This window comes from Ruditapes philippinarum, unplaced genomic scaffold (genome assembly GCF_026571515.1).
Source record: "Ruditapes philippinarum isolate M1 unplaced genomic scaffold, ASM2657151v2 ctg410_1_1_1_1, whole genome shotgun sequence".
In the NCBI taxonomy this organism is placed as follows: domain Eukaryota; kingdom Metazoa; phylum Mollusca; class Bivalvia; order Venerida; family Veneridae; genus Ruditapes; species Ruditapes philippinarum.
Window position 1 is genome coordinate 208,406 of NW_026851999.1, and position 19,905 is coordinate 228,310.

Sequence of the window (19,905 nt, forward strand, 5' to 3'; positions counted from 1 at the left end):
TATCCATACTAGACACATATAGTATTTAATTCATATATCTTTTAATACATACTTATTTTCATTGTGTTGTTTTCTCGCTGTTAAAGACAAAGGTCAGAACTGACAGATTACATTTGTTAACAGCATAAGCAAGTTCAGAATATGATTAATGTCAACAAAATCACGCAATTTTTGTTCTTGTAGAACACCTAAAAGTGTTTGATAAGAACCTCATTTTCTGCATTAGGTCTATGTATCATGTTTGAAGACTAATTTAACTATAGAGCAAGCACGTATATTAAGCATTCACTAGAATTATTTTTACTTGTCGAAAGTGTAGCTTCATTAATGAGTTTGCTTGAACGTTTTATATCTAAAATGCATTAGTTTAAAATCAAGTTGATTCTCTCTCCAACCTATTTTACATTTTTACTGAAGTTAATTTACTGATTTGTCACAGTCAATGTAATATGCAAATTTGAGTTTAAACTTGCCTGTTATATCAAGCAGTCATTTATTTAACATTTTGTTCAAAATATGGTGCACTATAACACAATCATATAATGACTGTGTGAAGCTCTCGACATAACTGTTCATTATCCAACTGCCGGAGCATGTTTTGTGCTCTTGTTCCAAATAAAAAATAAAAATTACACCTTACATATTCTTTACTAAATATCAGAAGTTTCCATATAATATTTATGAATCTACTATCTTAGAGATACAAGATCACAATTTATTACCAAAAAGAAGCAGATGTAAGAAGCAATATTGACGTCTGATACTTCCATGCATTTATCCTTGCTATATAACTAAGAATTCACGCTTAACTAGGTGCTTTTGGAAAAAGACCGGAATAAAGTTCACTATCAATATATATATGTAGACGTTTAGTCATCAGTAAGAATAAAGTGTTTGGGCGTTCACATTTGCTAAAATGTTAGCAATTTATTCAGCATGTGTCTCTATTCTGGGGCATTGATTCCATAGCAATGGATGTTTACATATTGGTTCTGTGCGTTTGTTTGACATTTTCATATTTTCAGTTTTAATATTAACTAACATTGTATTTTGAAATATTAATCTTAAAACATATCAAAATTTAGTATTTCTTGGTTTTTAAGATTTTGCGACAAAAATGACGTACTAAAATTATTACTATTATCATAACCATGCTTAATAGAAGTAAACCAAATTTCGTAATCCAGTAATGAAACATGGAAACCGTGGAGGTTGTGCAATATGACTCAGTAAAACAATAAAGCGTTCCGTTCTCGGTTTATAAAGTTTAGGGACGGAAGAAGTTATGGACCGGCGGCATGTCTGTTCACACTAAGCGCCAGAACAGCAGCGTTTTTAATCTATTATATATATAAATTAGATAATTTTTGTTATGATTGTTGTTTTATTGATCTGACATTGGATTCAATGCTATAGTGTTCACAATAAAACACCATATTACAAAACACCCTAATGTGTAAAGTAAGTAACATGTGGAGTAACAATCTTTCAGATTCTTTGTTATTTAGTTATGTTTTGTTTAAGACAATGGACATTTTTTTACCCACACAACATTTCTTGAATTAAATGCAAATATCTAAGCGACCACAAAACAAACAATACTGTGATATTTTGACTCCTGAATAACTAGATTTAAGTTTTGCTTGTATTTGTAGTATACACAGGTGGCATTAGAGACGATTTTAACTTAAAATTGAAGCAATGAAGTTGTGAATTATGTTAGCACCAATAATCCCTTTTATCTGCTATGAATGAATATAACACATGTTGCATACATTTTTTGCATATTTACCCTAGATAATTATTACATGTTGCAAGTATAGAAATGTTATTTATGACGTCCTTAACGAATCCAGATGTAGAAAAATTGCGTAATATTGCTTGATTCTAAATACACTTATTCCTTGGTATAAAAGAGGTAATAGGCACACAATTTATTGCAGTTATTATTCTAGCAGAATCTGGAGTATTTTTCGTACAAACATATTATGTTCGTAATTAACATTGTCTATCGATAAAAAGTATCTGGTATTATTGAAAATTTACGTTAATTTTGCATCAGTCAAATTAAATTTTAAATTGAATTAATTTTAAATAAATAATACAACAAAATGTATATATTTTGAAAGTTTACTATTTTTATATTGAATATAGTTAACGAAAATTGTTTTTGGGTCGCTGCGCTTGCGCAAAGCGAGCCAAAGTTATAAGCTACATCTCAGGCTTACTGCGAACCGAATTTCGGCTGAATTATACATGCACGTAGTAAATAGTTCCATATTGTCGGTAACAAGTTAGAAAATCCGTACCTTCATTCATTACAGGAGGGTTATCATACATTTTGAAATGTATTATGATAACGAAAATTACAGTAAATTTGTGCTGTGTACAGAAAAAATATCAATGCGCGATTGAATCACGTGACAGGTCACTGAGGTCAGCCATGCTTCTTCCACAGCTTGATTCGACTTTCGTTATTTGATACAGACATCCAGGATATTTTGAAGAAATTGTAAGTTCTTGAGTAATTTTGACAGTTTACCTCGATTAAATAAGAAAGATTTTATGAAACTGAACCACCCATGAGATTAATTTTTGAAGATTAATTTGTTTATAAATAAAAATTGTCGGTAACAGGGTAACGATTCGCCACAGTGACGATTCGTCCGAATTTAGTGTCGATTCGCCCCACCTAAAATTAACAAAATTTTTTAAAATACATTTGGACTGAAAAATATTTATGGTTTGGGTATTTTTGGAGTTTGTTTGGTATATCCTTTATATTTAATAGATAACAGATAAAGGTTTAACAGAACTAACAGTATAATAATAAATTATTGAATTAATCTGGATTCGCATTTGTATCAATAATATATTATGATATTTAATATAACTTTCAGAGTTTTAATAAATAAACTAGATAATAGATTGATGTAATAGATAAGTATGATAATATATTGATTTTATTTACTCATAGATATTCGTTTCTACAAGCAGATTGTCATTCATTGTATTTTCTATAGTTCTATTGGCCATGGTATTTGTCGCATGACATTATATAATGGCAGATTGGTGAATCAAAAATTATTGTTTATGTTTACAATGCATAAAATAGAATCCCTTAAGAACACCCAAAATGACACAATTGAAAATGTTGCAGGTTCGGTTTGTTTGAGGCTAAACAGTACTGGAAAATGAAAGTTACTGTCCTTGCCCCCCTAGCACATACTGGCTTTAAGGCCCATTATGCCCCAGAAATGATTTTAATTTATTTCTCAAAAGCCTGTTATTGGTGGCCTGTTATAACTTCCAAAAAGTTACTCAATGGGCAATTATCTGAACCAACTTTTGCCTCAGCTGTTGCTTTTTAGCAATCAGTATAGTTAAAGTGATTTAGTATTTTGTATGGAAGTCAAAAAACTACTTTGTTTACATGCAAACAGTAAGGCCTTACATGTAGTAAGTCTGTCCTAGAGGAGGTGTCTGATTATTCTTTCGGCTTCAGTTCTCACACTGACACTAACTGAGTTCAAATATTTTGCAAATTCAGTTTTTATAGTCTAAATTACTCTAATTATTGAAACAATCTAAACCAAAGTTTTTGAAAAACGCAGAAAAAAATACACAGAATCTTGAAGAACAGTATCCTTTTTTGTTCAGTTCCCCCATTCTTTTTTTCATTAAGGGAACACACATTGTATTCTTTGGGAATCATACGCCACTTTTCATGGAATGGCACTAACATGTCACATTGGAGGTTCCATGATCACTGCCATAAAAATACACCTGCTAATGTTTCTAATTTAAAAAATTTACCATTACATGTTTAAATGTTGAATACTGCTTAACCTAATGCTATTGGGTGTGAACAGTAGCATGCACTTTCCAGTACTATCCATAAACTGGCTCAATCAAACTGAGTCTGCAGCATTTTCAATATTGCTATTTTGGACTTTTTTTTAGAATTTCTGTTTCTCTTTATGTACATAATTACCTAGTATTAAGCTTTAAATGAGCGAATAAAGAGACCACTTAGGACAAACACACATGCAAACAACTGGATTTTATTTATTTTTGCTCAAGCCCTGTCACTCAGTCATATTTACCTGTATTTAAAGAAAGATTCTACAACTAGATTTTTTAGAAGGTAATTCCTGATCCAGAAGTGTTCTCCACAAACAAGTGCGTGGTTCCCCATTCTGCTCTATGCTAGTGCATACAAAAACGGACGATAGTACTTAGACTGTGTATCATATAACACTTTATTTACATGATGATTAGGGGATTTTCTAATAATATGAAAAAAATTGTTGATATAAGAAAAATATATAATTAAATTGATAACGTCATGGGATTTGACTGATTAATTTCACAAATAATCATTGTATATTATAAACATGAATGATATTGTCTGAATGGTTAAGGTCAACATTTTACTTGCTTCTGATTTGTCCCAATAGTTTGATGCATTGACCTGTTTTGAGTTGGTATATATACATGTACATGATGTAGCTGATTTGACTATTAAGCCAAATGATTTAGATAACTTTAAGTTGGGAATGCTTTATTGTTGATATGAAAATCATATGAATGTTAAATAAGAAATGCATTTATTTCAGGTGTGTGATATAATAAACTGTTGTGTGAGGTTTTAAATGTGACATGGTCAAGACATACTATGATAGTATTGTTCAGTGTAAGTTCTCTTTAAATGTTTGTTTATAAGAAAAACCCACATTTATTTTATTGAGCTCTGGAAAATTTGAAACACATATTTGACTTAGTAGTCAAATTTAAGAACAACACTACTGTCATGGAAGTATTTCCTGTACAAAAGCAGTATACCAGCTTTTTTTGCAATAAATGCTGTTGTTTTTTCCTTGTGTCCAGAATGATATGCACATACTATTAAGAAATATATTCAGAAATACATTGAAAATTGTATATTTGTGCTATTCTAATTCTATTCTTCCCAATACATGTATGAATCAAAAGCACTGTTCATTTTTGGGACATTTTACACTATTCAAAGTAATCATTCTGGGAAAACAGAGCGAGTGCATGATCTGAAAATTTTTGCATATAGGTTTTTTGCCAAGATCTACATCAAATAGAATATCAAATTATCAATCTTGAAATATTATTTCCATTCTGGTCATGTCAAAAGCCTCAGTGGAGTCCCTTTAAGTAATTCATATATGACATTGACCTTTAGATGACTGACCATCATGGTCAAATACTGAATTTAACTTATTGTCATATTGTTAATATTTATTTGTTTTGTGTTCGCATATTAATTTATAAGAAGAATTCCTTGAAAAATATTTACCTCATTTTGACTGGAAAAGTACATATATTATAACAACCTTAGCTAAAGGTAGTAATAAGAGTATGAGTCTGAAGTTTACAATATTTATGATTTCTCTTTGGTTACAGAGAGAAACAGTTTTTCTTTTTGTATTTTATTATATTGAAAAATGTATAATTTGCTGTCAAGTTGTGTGTAACTAAATGTGTAGTACATTTTACATTATCTTCTGTTCTTAGTAATTAATCTATAGAGTAAGTGTATAGGTAAAAGAATCTCTGGTAAAAAATATTGAAAATCTTAAAAGCACATATAATGTGTCAGAGATAAATAATTTTGTAATTCTTTAGAAAGGTCAAATATGTGTTCAATTATGTTTTAATGATGTATTTAGAGCATTTTAAATGTTTAACAACTGAAAAGAGTAACACTGAACAAACAGTCATGTGTTGTAAAGGTAGCAAAATGTGAGCAAAGTATTATTTTGACTTACATACAAAATACTGAATTAATGTAATTATACCAATTGCCAGATAACTTATCTACATGTACATGGTCAATGAGTACATGTAACTATTTGAGAACTGCAACAAGATATGTAAAAGGAAAGTTTGAAAATAAAAATGTTATCTTTTCTAAGGCTTAATGGACCTTTAAAAAGTTATTATTTAATATATATTTAATGCAGATATTATATGTGCAGAAAAAATTGTGGTAAAATGATATAACTTGCTTGTTTAATACTGATTACTTGTGCATGATCTTTAATATATTATAAGACTTTAAATTTTGTTTTGCTTTTTTTAGGTGACTTCTGTCATGTTACTGTTTGATAACAGTGAAGGTACAGTACATGTAGGTTCAGACAAGTTATATACATGTATACAGGACAAGATAGCTCAAACTGGTAGTATGTTATAGCAAAAAGTGATGAAGTTTCAGCCATGAAGTCTTCATCGTGATGATGATCATCATGATCCTATTTATAGATTCTTTGCAATTATCTGTAAGGAAGAGGTTTCTGCTGCAGAGAAGAAAAAAATTCATACAGGTTTGTCATTTTTTCAATAATAAATTTAGGTCTGTTGTTGATTGCATGTACATTAAAGGTCTTTCCTTATCATAAGGTTCTAAGGTTTGTCATCTTGTGGTAATTACTGATCCCTTAGTAATTAATTACAGTCATCAAACTTTTTAAACATGTTTACTGTAATCACTTGTTGCATGGTGCATATGCCTGAAGCCTAGGATTTTGTGACAAATATCATCATGTTTTACTATTAGATTATGTGGAAAAGTGATTAATAAATGAATTATAGTTTAAGGGTTTTTCCAAATTTTCAACTTGCACCGATGTTGTTGTATATCAGGGTTTTACTTTCTAATGTTTGACTGATATCATTGCAGACCTTTACTAATTCAAAATCATGACAAAGTATTTAAAATTAAAATTTTCCTTTCCAGAATTACATTAATTCATTGTAGGACTAGTAATCATACAAAAAAAAAAATATTACTGTAAACATGTTACACTAGAAAATTATTAAAAAATTGAAATGTATGCTCATAGTGAAATGATCCATTCAAAAGTTAAATTTTCAATTATTTTTCTGAAAAACAATAACAGATTATGCCCTGCTTCTAGTTTCTTGTATTTGAATAAATTATGCTGTTTAATTCTTTTACTAACCTTGCTCACACTTTGTAGTAAGAAGTTGCCCACACTGTTCAAATGAAGCTGTCTGAAGTACCCAGTAGAACAATGTATTATTTCTGGAACAACTTAATTGAAGTGAAACTTACTATGTGAAGGAGTTATTTCTGTATTCAAAAGGAAACTTCAGCATACAGAATACCAATTTAGGTATAGTACACTTTAAATTTTTACTGTTATCCATCTAAAGAAAGCATGAGATACAAAAAATAAGCGATAATAATTATTTTCCTGACACCAGAATACACTATGGTTCTGCTTGCAGTTAGAAGTGATGTTCTATTCTTGTACAGCAGCATTAATTGAAACCAATATTTGTCCTATCATTTAATTGAAAAGAAATTGACAATATTCTTGTTTGTTTTTCAGCAGCATTTGTAAAGTTAATTAAGTCTGTATATCACACCATCCATTGCTTTTGATTTTCTTGTGACCAGAAAACTAGCATTTTACATAGTGGTGTAAGCTTACTATGATAATTCATGCAAAGATATGATAAAGATATATATATATATAATATATTAGATATGATAAAGATATATATATATATAATATATATAAGAAATATGTCTTCGATTTTACTGGTAAATTGTTATGTATGGAGCACATTGTCTTTATGATGTTGAATATATTCAGTGCCAGATAACAATTACTTGCAACATGACAAATATATTTTATTCTCAGATATTTGTAGCTTCAGTTATGGGAGAACACAAGATTAATTGAACTGGAATCCCTTCAGACATTGACATAGCTAAATTTCGCAGTTTCAACTATAAATGGACATTAAATTAATATACATTGGTTTCATTTTATACATGTATTTGTTAATATTTTTGTTTTCCATAATTTCCCAATATTGTTAATTTTGGATAATATAATGCAACAGAAAACTTGTCGGTCTTGGAGTATGGCTTTTTAACAAAAAACACTCCAGATTGTTCGTCAGAACAATAAAATTACAGTTTTGCTTGTTAATGAACTTATTTACATATTAAATATATAATTTTTGTAAGCATGAAGAAATTTGGAACATATCATATAATGGGTATTTGTTTCTTTTGCATGCAAGATCCAAATATATTTCAGAGAGTGAACAGCAGATTTAATATTTTCATGAATGGCATTGAAAAACATATACAATGTATAACTTGGCACAATGTTGGTAAATGGAGGCTGCTATTTTACTGTGACTGAAAGTAGTTCAGATATGACACCTTATTATGTCCGAGGTCTATAGCCCATCATACAAGCCAAAGAGAGCAGATTTTTTTTTTTCTGTGTAGAATCATTAATTTTCAATGTTCAGATTTGAAAGTGATTCTGTCATATTTCCTGAATTTGTTTAATTTCCTTCATGATTTGCAAATATTAATTATCTACTTTTTTTATTTATCACATTTTTCTGAGAAATAAATGTATTTCCCACAAAATTTCTGTTTGTTTATAGGCTTTTCATCCTCATTCAAATAAGGGTCTGGCTACTTTTGAAATTATACTTTATTGTGAAATAATCTAAAAGTAATGTCATTTTTTACTGAAAAGCATGTTATAAGTTATGGTGTTCAATTGATTTCTGCAGGACAACTTATGAAGGAAATAAAGTGAGTGATATTTGCCATGTTAGTATCAAAAGGCAGATTTAGTTTCAATAAATTATTTTTGATGCTGTTATGCCCCTTTTTAGCTCGACTTTTTCTTTTTAAAAAAATAGAGGTATTGTTACAGTCATGGCATTGCCGAGGTCATCCACAAACTTATACTTTGATCATTACTTTTTAGCTCACCTGAGCACAACGTGCTCGTGGTGAACTATTGTGATCCCCCACCATCAGTTGTCGTGGGTCGTCAAAAATTTCTTTAAACAAATCTTCTCCTCCGAAACCAAAGACTGCACAGTAATAAAACTTTGCAGGAATGACCCTACAGTTAGTGCCCTTAATTACTTTTGTCCAGTGCATAACTTGAAAACTAGTACATGTAGTTGGAATTCAATACAAATTCATACAATGGTCAAGCGAAATGAGAGAAAGTGCAGTGTACAATAACCATTACTCAATCTGCAGTATTTATAGAGTTATTGATCTTTTTCCTTGTCTTTCTGGACTTATTATAGAGTAATTCAATAAAACTTCATCAATGGTCAACCACATTGAAAGGAAATGCCAACATACAAGAACCACAACTTACTATCTTTAATTGCCCACAAACATAACTCTATTTCAATTCTTTTACAAGGTATTCTGTTACATCCTAATGTCCAAAGCAGTCTTGTGGCGGGTATTAATCACATTTAGTGATAGTTCTAGTTTTAACTAATCATACTTTACTTATTGTTTTGTGAGAATTTTCATGAATCTCTCTGGATGAAATTGTGACTTTGATAAGTCATGTATTCACAATCACTGAAAGTTTATCCCTGATGGAACACTTATTACTAGTATGCATAGAAACAAAGATTTTTCAACCATTTTCTTTTCGAGTTGTTTGAACACTATCCAGTCTATATGCACATGGGTTGATGATAACTTGAATATCAGATTTGATAATAACTATAATCCCCAAGAATGAGCATGTTTTTTTCATATGCCTTATAAGTAGATGAAATTATCAATGCTTAGTCATTGTTAATAGAGGAACTTGGTTATCTACTTCCAGCTTCTGCTTCTGCCAGTAGTGTACTCTTAAAAATTTATCCAATTTAAAGTATTATTTTGAGGATATAAAGCAATTTGGTTTTTCGATCTCAACTGAACCACTTGAGAAAAAAGTACTGGTTTTTTAGTACTTTTGATAAACCGTGTTGTAATTGTTGGATGTCAATGATAAAATCTCCCTGAATAAAATCATATGGCAAAATATTGCACTTTCCTTTGTACTCAGTCATTTCCACTTGAATATGACTTGACCCTTTAAAAAAAGTTGCAAAAGGACAGGAAATTTGGCCTTTCAAGTGATCACCAGCAATATAATGTCATATAAATTTGTCAGCGCAAGCGACCCTCCAGTGCTTTCAGTGCTTTGATTTTTACTATACAATTATAATTATACTTTTACCTAGTAAAAGTCTAAATTCCTGATATGCTGAATAAACGTACTCAACAAATCCCAGCTTGACTATTTGGTTACATGTTTAGATTTGTAGCGGATGTTACATCAAAATACTGTATCTATACCTAGTTATTCATTATTACTAACCAGACTACACCAATACAAATAATGACATTCTATGATATATAACAAAATTAGCGTTGGAAATTACATAGATACCGCTACAGTAAGTACCGGGGATTTGGAAGGGAAGTTGTTGCATTTTCTACAAATCTATGGAACTTATTAAGCAATTGGAACCTGCCGGTTGTTCTGTCACTTTACCCTAAATCGATCTGCCATTTGCATACATTTACATTAACATCAAATGATCAGCGATTATGTGAAATATAATATATTAACGTCTAACATACCAGCCTCCACTGACGAATGTATTCGTATACCAACTGGCATTGAAAGACACTAATTTTAACTATAAACATGTTACATCATTTGAATGAATTTAAGTGTTATGTTATAGTATGACAGCTACATTTAAATATAAAATTGATATATTATGTTGTATAATATTCTGACAGCTACGTTTACGTATTATAGGATATGTTTTCCATGAAATGAAAAACATGTCTTTAAAATCAGTGCAGAAGTACCGAGCTGTATGTTAAACTTTATTTAAATGCCATATTGATTGATCTTCTTTTATACGTCATCAATCGTAAGAATAAATGCAACGAATCCCCATTGCTCACACGTGGATTATAATTTCTAATTCGTCTGGTTCTCCATAACTTTTATTTGCTTTGTTGACACTTGATAAACAATGTTGTTTTTTTTGTAAGATTGCATGTTTAAGTGGTAGTATTATACTGTTATTGTTGCTATTGTTTGAAAAGTAATCCAATTGAAATGCATACATGTTTGGTGCGGTCAAGGAATATGAACAAACCAAAACGAACGTGATATTAAGATTTATACAGTGTTCAAACCATAATTCATTACTTCTACTTAATCAACAGTCACACTGGCGTGCCTTTTATAATCATATAAAACCTAATATAAACTTCAATATAATTATGATTCTATATTTTTGCAGTTAGTTTCCATGGCATGCACATATCTAATTATTACATTCTTTACGTCCACATAACCACGGCGCATACACGCAAAGAAATAGTTATTGTAATTCTCTATTTTAATAGAATTCACAACGGGGAACAATACTTCATATTAACCAACATTGAATTCGAAAAAGAAAATTCTAATCATTTCTGAATTAAATGGTTAATCAGCAGGGTATTCGTGATTTCTATGGCGTACTTTCAAGTCATTAGTGACTTTACACGCCATGATGAAAATTTCGCGTATTTTCAAGCGCCAAAGGTCTATATAAAAATACTGTCAAAGCATTCTTTCTTTCGGGAAATAATTTATGCTTAATGTACGAGTTAATACTTGCCACATTCTCCAACTCATTTAAAAATGTTTTCTGGTGCTTCGGGATCAATTAATGTTTCAAATACTTCTATTTTTAAACATTGGATTTCTCTTAAGCCGGTGCTTAGACTGTTTAATACATCACCTGCTTTCTACTTTGAAACTTAATCAGAAATATTAAAGAAAAATAAAACAAAAAGCTTAAGGTTTAGTATTAAATTTACAGTCATTTTTCACATAAAATCAAAGGCAAAGCTGCTTTGTCATAAAAACATACCATTTAACTGTATAAGAAATATTTTAATAGATGACTTAGTCTAATGATTTAAGCAGTTTCTGAAACATCTACACAATTATTTTAAAGTAACTATTTATATGACTTATCTTCCTAGGATTTTATACAGTGTATATGACTATGAAAATAAACTCACAAACACAAAATGTTTTATATAGTAGTTTTCTTTTTGTTTTTACTTTTATAAACATATTTCAAACTCTCTTTTTTCTGATTATTAGAAATAAATGTCTGGAATACAGTGCTATAAAACACTTGTGTAGCTATGTTCCTTTTGAGTGAGGTAGGTATATGATAATATCTTTATTTCTGAATTATGTTTTCTTAGATAATTCCTAAACAATTTTCTTTATGTATTTTTAACTTCAATTTCATCTGTGATAAGATGCACAGACTCCTTCTTGAGATATTATATATATTTACTTTAACCTAATTTGCAATTATGCATGTTTTTCGTCAAACTGTACACTCGAACAAAATGCAAGATGCTTGTATAGATTATAAAAACTGCATATCTCGATTTGCCTAGTATGTTTATTAAAGTATAACTAAGGTTACATCTTTTAAATCTCTGGAGTTAATGAGAGATAGATATGAATGTTTCTTAAAAGAAATTGGTACCTTAAAATGAAACAAAAATTGGAAGAAACGTTAAAACTGTTATCACTTCACAAAATAGAAATACTCCCTAAATAACGCACAAAACGCTAAAATTGAAAATGTTGAAGGCTCTAAGCAATATGCTAGCATCATATTTAAGACTTCTGCGGTGTTAAAAAATACTGTCGTGATATAATTATCAAAAAGTGAGTTGACACATGTTAATAGTTTTTTTCACGAATTGCTTTCATTATGCGGCACTCTAACGATTAAACTTTTCAATAAAAAGTTAAGTGACTTATCTGTATATATTAGTATTTTAGATTTTGCATATGCATGTATAGATACATTTTATAATTATGATTATGCATATATAAAAAATAGAATATCATGAGTTACACAAAACTCTTCTCGGACATGAATACAATTTGTATACAGAGAATTAGCTACAGGTTTAATTTGAATCGATATTTGTGGTAATGTTGCTAATGAAGAATGTTAGTATATTTATATAGCCGCTAGATAATAAATCAGTGATAAAATATTTGCTGATATACGTTGTTATATGATGACACATAACAATATGCAATTAAATTGTCACATAATAATTCCACGTTGTAATTGACAAAAAGAATCACATACACAGTACAGTAACAAAATAGTAAAGAAAAAAAATGTGATTAACATTTACTACCATCAGCATTCCAATAACATGATTGCTCATAAGAAAAAGACAATTTTTGCATAATTATCAGATAACGAAAGAGATAATAGTGACATGACAGTCTAGTCAAATTAGCCCGAAAATCAAGCTTACCAAGAACTAATTGCAAAAGTTTTTGTCTAGGTATTTTATGATGGTACCATATCTGCTTGATATTAGGGAAAAAGTTGCACTCTTTTGCTGAAGGGGAAATGTGATAATTCTAGCTTTCAAGTTGACACCCTTAAATTTCAGTTATAAAATCGGCGTAATTTGTTAATTTCCGATGATACTAAAAAAACACTTCTATATATAAGTTAAACATATTTATTACATGCAAACTTCATACAAACAAATTTTTGTCCATGTTGATTCACAAATTTATGCATTTAAAATTAAAAAAAAAATTTTGGCGGGCAATTCTATGACAAACTGGTGTCAAATTACCCCACCCACTTTATGTTAAAATTTTTAACCAGTCAAATTCCGATATATGTGCAGCAAATCATCCATTCCATGTATATTTACAGTAAAAACAATACATAATAACATATTTATGCAATCACGTTATTTCTATGAAGTACAAATACTCAATTGCTGCTGCAGAAATGTGTTAGAAGAGAGCCGTGTGCTAAATAAAATTACTGACATATTTGCAAAGGTGAACGCCCAAACGGAACCACTTCATTTGTTATTGTTTAATGTGTACTTTGTAATAAAACATAACGTATTGCTACGAATGAATATATAAAGTAGGCATTTTAGACGTAAAATAGTGTTCATACATCTGGTTTGGTTTTGTTTTATTAATACATTGTAATCCTGTATCTATAAGATAGAATATTGTAATCCTGTATCTATATAGAATCCATAGTTATTCAACGTATTTAGCAATTTCTATTATTACACCATGAATATGAAAATTGTAATTTGGAAAGCGCACAAAAAATACTTCAGCGGCTTGATTACAATTTTTGTTTGTTTAGAACTTAATATGCATGTGTAAATGAAGTGATCTTGTTTAGAACTTAATATGTATGTGTAAATGAAGTGATACAGTGTACCATATTTTGACAAATGTTAATATGGCTGCTTGATATTAAGAACTCTGAATTCTTTATGGTTATAACTAGCATATTTTCATAATTTTGTAATTGAACGAAGTTGAATATGTTATTTACTTAACGATTAAATGCTTTCAACTCGATATCAAATTTTGAAGGCAAGGAATAAAGGTGTTCTATTCAAAGTTTTCTTATTCCAATGGATTGATGCCTATTATATAAAAAAGCTCACGGCTACTTCAAACACATTTAATAAGATCATTCTAAATCATTTAATGTGTAATCATCTGGCTAAACTATAAGTTTTCCTGCTTTTTAAATTTGTCTTTTGACGTCTTATCTGTGATATGCAGGCTTCACAACCCCTTTCAAAATTCCATTTTATTTAGTTTCGCCCATTGTTTTCTCGTTTAGGGCACACGCATTTTTTTACTTGGGGACCATATGCCGCTTTTCATGGAATGGCACTTGCGTGTCACATTGAACATTCCATGATAACCGCCATATGAACACATCTGCGGATGTTTCAAAATTCTAAATTGTACCAGTTCATGTTAAAGGTTGAATTCTGCTGAAGCCGGTGCTAGGGGGCGTGGACGATAGTTTGCACTTGACAGTACCGTCCATGAACAGGCTCAATCAAACCGAGCTTGCAACATTTTCAATTTTGCCGTGTTGGGCTTTCTTTAGGGATTCTTATTTTCTCTATTTTACATTGTTTCAAAAACTTTTTTTGCCAACTTCACATGAATGTCGTTCACTTCTCAAAAACGAACTGTCACTTGACATTCTCATACGATCCCAAAGTTGATATTTCATATAATTATAACAAATGTGACAAGTAATCATCGGTAAATAGAAACACATGAGAGAATGAATGTGCGATAATTGCTGCAACGGTGTAACTACATTTAACTAAAGAAGATATGCTAAAAGTATGCCACCTTTGAAGAAAGAGTCATATGCACAAAACAAAGGTGAATTACATACATTGTACAAGTTCTGATAAAAACACGAATTTAATATGAGACAATATGAAATATTTGTAATTTTATTGTCGGAACAGAAAGACATTTTACTTTGTTTGTTTGTTTATTTCTTTTTGTTTGTTTCTTAATTTCTTACTAAGTTTTAAAAGTTTGCGATTTTGGTCCAATATTTTAGTACATTGAAAGCTTATGTATTTAAAGGTTGTTTATTAAACAGTGTTTGAAATGTATCTAATAAACATGAGTACAACTTATTTTCATTTAAGGTACGATAAATATACACTTAAATAGTTTTCCAAAGCACGGATGATTATCAATGCAAGAAATCAATATGAAATTTTCCAACGTATTGGTTAAAATTTTATCTTTTTATATTCAAGAGAATCTTCTAAAAATGTCGAAAAGGATACCTATCAATCAGCTATTTCAGAATTAGAAAAGAAAATGTTAAGTGTTTTCTTGATATTGTGTAATCAATTCTCAATTACTGTTCCTTGACATCTGTTAAATTACTTAGTTTTTGTGAATATTATTCTCATCAGGTATTAAAAAGTCAATCTTATTAAATTGAAAGGTCCATATTTAAAAGCTGCTGACAACTACTTACTTTGTGAAAAGGTCCTGGGTCAGAATTATATGGAGAAATAAATACATGTAGGTGATCGTGCCGATAGAATCTTGTAATTTGTCAAAGGTAGGAGTGATTTTAAAAATGTGTGTTTTAAAATGCAACATTGCTTTAATTGTAGAATCAGTTTAAATCCGTAAGTGTAAATCTATGTCAGTTCAATGCAGGTGCCTTTCTTGTATTTTCATTGTATAAAGTGTTTTTGTATTTTTAGTATTTTCGAAGGAATAAATTATCCACGCAATGATTTTATTCAGAAAAAGCAACCAATGGTGCAATATTGCTCTCTGAAAACTAATTGAATTAGTACAATACAATCAGACTTATATACAAAACGTCTGGTATTTGATACAAAGCAGACACACTAGTGCCTAGTTATTTAGTACTTGATATAAGCGGCTGCTAAATTTATTGCAGTTTGCGTGCAAATTATTTCTTAATTTTTGCGGATTAAATTGAGGTGTAAACTGGATTACAACAATTTTGGTCTTCATGACCTTCATATCTAAAACATTGTTGATATCATATAGAAATGATTTTGTCTTCATAATATTGAATGATCATCAGGTTTAAAAAGTCTTACATCTTAATCAACCGAAATAATTTTTTTAACATACATGTATATTCCAAAGAACTTTCCTGGATGTATGTTTAAATAAATTCAACCGGATATAATTGTTGTATATCTAAGCACTTCTTAAAATTTTAAGATCTTTTTCGGAAATATTTAAGATCAAAGTAGTGTACATAGATATGCCGTTTATGAACTAAAAAATGTATTTTTAAAAATGATACTGTCACTTTAAAACACTGGCAATATGAAATGAAGAAAATATGTAGTGTAAAAGTCGTCATTGGTGACATTTATCTTCCTTCATATGTAAATATTCACTTTGTCATTGTTCAACTATCAACAGCATTATATACATATGATATGGACAGTGCCAACAATGATCTAAAAGAAAGCTCATTAGCGTTCTTAGTGTCTTAGGTACATGTTTGCCCGATTTTCGTTTTACTTGTAACATATCAACAAAGTTTTACAATACTACGTACCTAAGTCCTATCAGCGTCATTTATTTTCTTATCCTACTAGATCACTGATGCCTATACTAAGCGAAAGTCGGAGACACAACTCATTAAAACCAGTCTGCAATTTACTTTCATACCATTAGACTTCTTTTATCGTAATTTCATAATTTCTTGTAGCAGAAATCAGGAAAAGACTAATATGCTCAGAGCGTTTCCCTCTCTTAAGCGTTCGTTTAAAATGTAAACCCGAGAAAAAAAATGAATCAAAACCAGCTAATAAATCTATGTTTTTTTGCTACTTGGAATGTGTGATATCCCCCAATTTCCAACCTCCGTAAACAACAACTACACTGGTATAAACAAGGTGCAAAAACACTCACCTGCTATAAATAAGTTTCGTTTTTTTCCTATATGAATCAATGAAAAACATGTACTGTTATATACAAAAAGAATTTTCAAATCCTCAATGAATGTGTACAGAGCATAATGAGTAAGTAAGAACACAGAAAATGTTCCAAACCATACTATAAGACTACTTAAGTCTTAAGATCAGTCAATATTCTGGAGACAAATCATAGTTTTATATATGATATAAGCAATGTTTCAGATAAGAAGGTCACGCAGTAAAAAATTGTTGTCATTTAACTTCACGTCAATTAAATCTACAATGTTAAATATCATTTGCACACACACTGCAATAAATTTTAGTCTCTACCTATATAAAGTACTAACTTCAAAAAGGTAAGGTCACGTGATTTGAGTCGAGTAGCGTGTTTTTTCTCTGTGAAATTAAATCTGGATTTTACAAGTTTAAAATGCATTTTTGGAACATTTTTGGTATTACTGTGGATATAAACATATAATGAGTTCAAAATCGACCAAAAAACATAAAAAGCGTAAAAACAGAAGCAGTAATGAGGAGGAATTTGTCAATCTGAGTAAAATATATAGGGCGCGAGGCCCGTCAGAGGAGTCCGTTTCGGATAATCAGACCAAACCGGTGAGCGAACTTTTGTTTGAAACTAACAGTGTATTGTTTGACATTTCGAATAACGTATTTGAAGATATTATTTTCGACAATTTGGACAACGACGTAAACCTCGCTACTCAGCCCGGAGGGGAAAGGGGTCGCACGATGGCGTCCGCCCCAGGGTCTACACCAGTAGGGTCGCCTGCTGAACCCACACCTTCAAATAGTGACATTATGAAATTCTTGAAATGTCTGGAAACTAAGTTGAACGCGATGGAAACACGTTTGAATAAATTGGATTCGCTAGAGGAAAAGGTGCTCTCTTTTGATAAAGACATGAAACTTTTGAGCGTCCGTGTACACGATCAAAACAAAGCATTGGATCATACATTGAGCAAGATCGACGAGCGCATTGAGCGAGTTGAATTTATCTCTGCGGAGTACCAATCACGCATAGACTTTCTCGAAAAAGAAAACACAAACCTCAAAGATAAAATTACATACTTAGAATCTCAAAGCATGCGGAACAATCTAGTGCTAGGTGGGCTCAAGGAGGAGCCTGGTGAAAATTTGGATTTAAAATTTCGTGATTTCTTAGTGAACAAACTCAAAATGGCCCAGTCAATAGTGGAGTCCATGAAACTTGAGCGCATACATCGTATGGGAGCGCCCGGCTCTCGTCGGGACCGCAACGTTGTTATAAAATTTGCGTTTTTCTCAGACAGGGAGATTGTTCGTCGGCAAAAGCGTTTGTTGAGAGGATCGGATTATTACCTTTATGAACAATTCCCGCCGGAAATAGCAGCCCGACGAAGGAGGTTAGTACCAAAACTACAGGAGGCAATTAAGGCCAACAAAAAGGCATGGATGGTATATGATACCCTTTATATCGATGGACAGCCAGTTAAGTGTCAATAGGAACGGACGGAGAATGGGCTAAGTGTTCTTGCCTGGAACTGTAACGGTTTAACAGACAGCAAACTATCAGACCCAGAATTTGTTTCTTTTTTGACGAAATATGACATTATTATTATTAGTGAATCATGGACCGATAATAATTCTGTTGTTGATATTGAAAATTTTACTACATATAACTTTTTCAGGAAATTTAAGCATAAGAAAGCTAAGCGTAATAGTGGAGGAATTACCATATATGTTAGAAATACTTGTAATGAGGGAGTGTCCGTAGTAAAAAATCACTTTGATACTATTATTTGGTTAAAGCTAAATGCAATATTTTTCAATTTTGATAGAGATATTTACTTATGTGGTCTATATTTATGGTCCGATGAGTCGCCGGCTGCTAATGTAATTGATGCGGATCTGTTCGAACTATTAATGCAAGACATCTATTACTTTGATCAAATCGGATGTATTTTATTGGCGGGGGACTGGAATTGTAGAGTAGGGAATAGGCCAGATTATATACTTTGTGATTCAAATATAAATTTTACGGACGATTTGAATTATATACCCGATGAGACCCTTCCCAGAACCTCATGCGATATCGTATGCAATAGCCGGGGATTAAAAATGTTAGATCTGTGTAAAGCAACAGGTTTGCGAATTGCTAACGGGCGTTATATAAACACGGACTCCTTTACATTTTTTAACCGTAATTCAAGCAGTACAATCGACTATCTTTTGTTGAAAGAGTTTCACGCACTTAATTCTTTTGAAATATTACCTTTCAACACATTTAGCGACCACGCAGCGTTGTCGTTTAATATAACTGGAATTGAGCCGTGTCGTACAGATACAGATGTACATTCTTCCGAATCACATATTTACTATAAATGGGAAGCTGATAAAAAGGCATCATTTAGAAGCAATATTATTGGAAATTTAAATATTTTCAATAATACTGTTTTTGATGACACTCTTGACGTAGATTCAGCAGTAACGCAGTTCTCGCGAGCTATTTTAGACGCGGCGGATTCATTATTTAAAAAAGAATATAAGGGTAATTCAAATAATAGGAACACGCCGCGTGATAATAGTTCTCCATGGTTCGATGATGAATGTTTAATGCTTAAAACTGAATATAAAAACACGCTAATTTTATTTAATAACTGCAAGTCTGATTATAATAGAGCGCAGTTGTGCGACGCAAGGAA

At 30.9% G+C, this 19,905-nt stretch overlaps 1 protein-coding gene and 1 long non-coding RNA gene across 2 annotated transcripts in view; both read left to right on the top strand.

The window, feature by feature from the left end:
• The window catches only part of LOC132745078 (uncharacterized), a 260,458-nt gene that overhangs the window by 141,059 nt on the left and 99,494 nt on the right, over positions 1 to 19,905 (top strand). The gene's annotated exons all lie outside the window — the stretch shown is intronic.
• Positions 2,169 to 7,123, top strand: LOC132745158 (uncharacterized). Its single transcript, XR_009627800.1, has 4 exons — positions 2,169 to 2,512; positions 4,620 to 4,696; positions 6,116 to 6,359; positions 7,017 to 7,123. It is a non-coding gene; the product is annotated as an uncharacterized LOC132745158 (long non-coding RNA).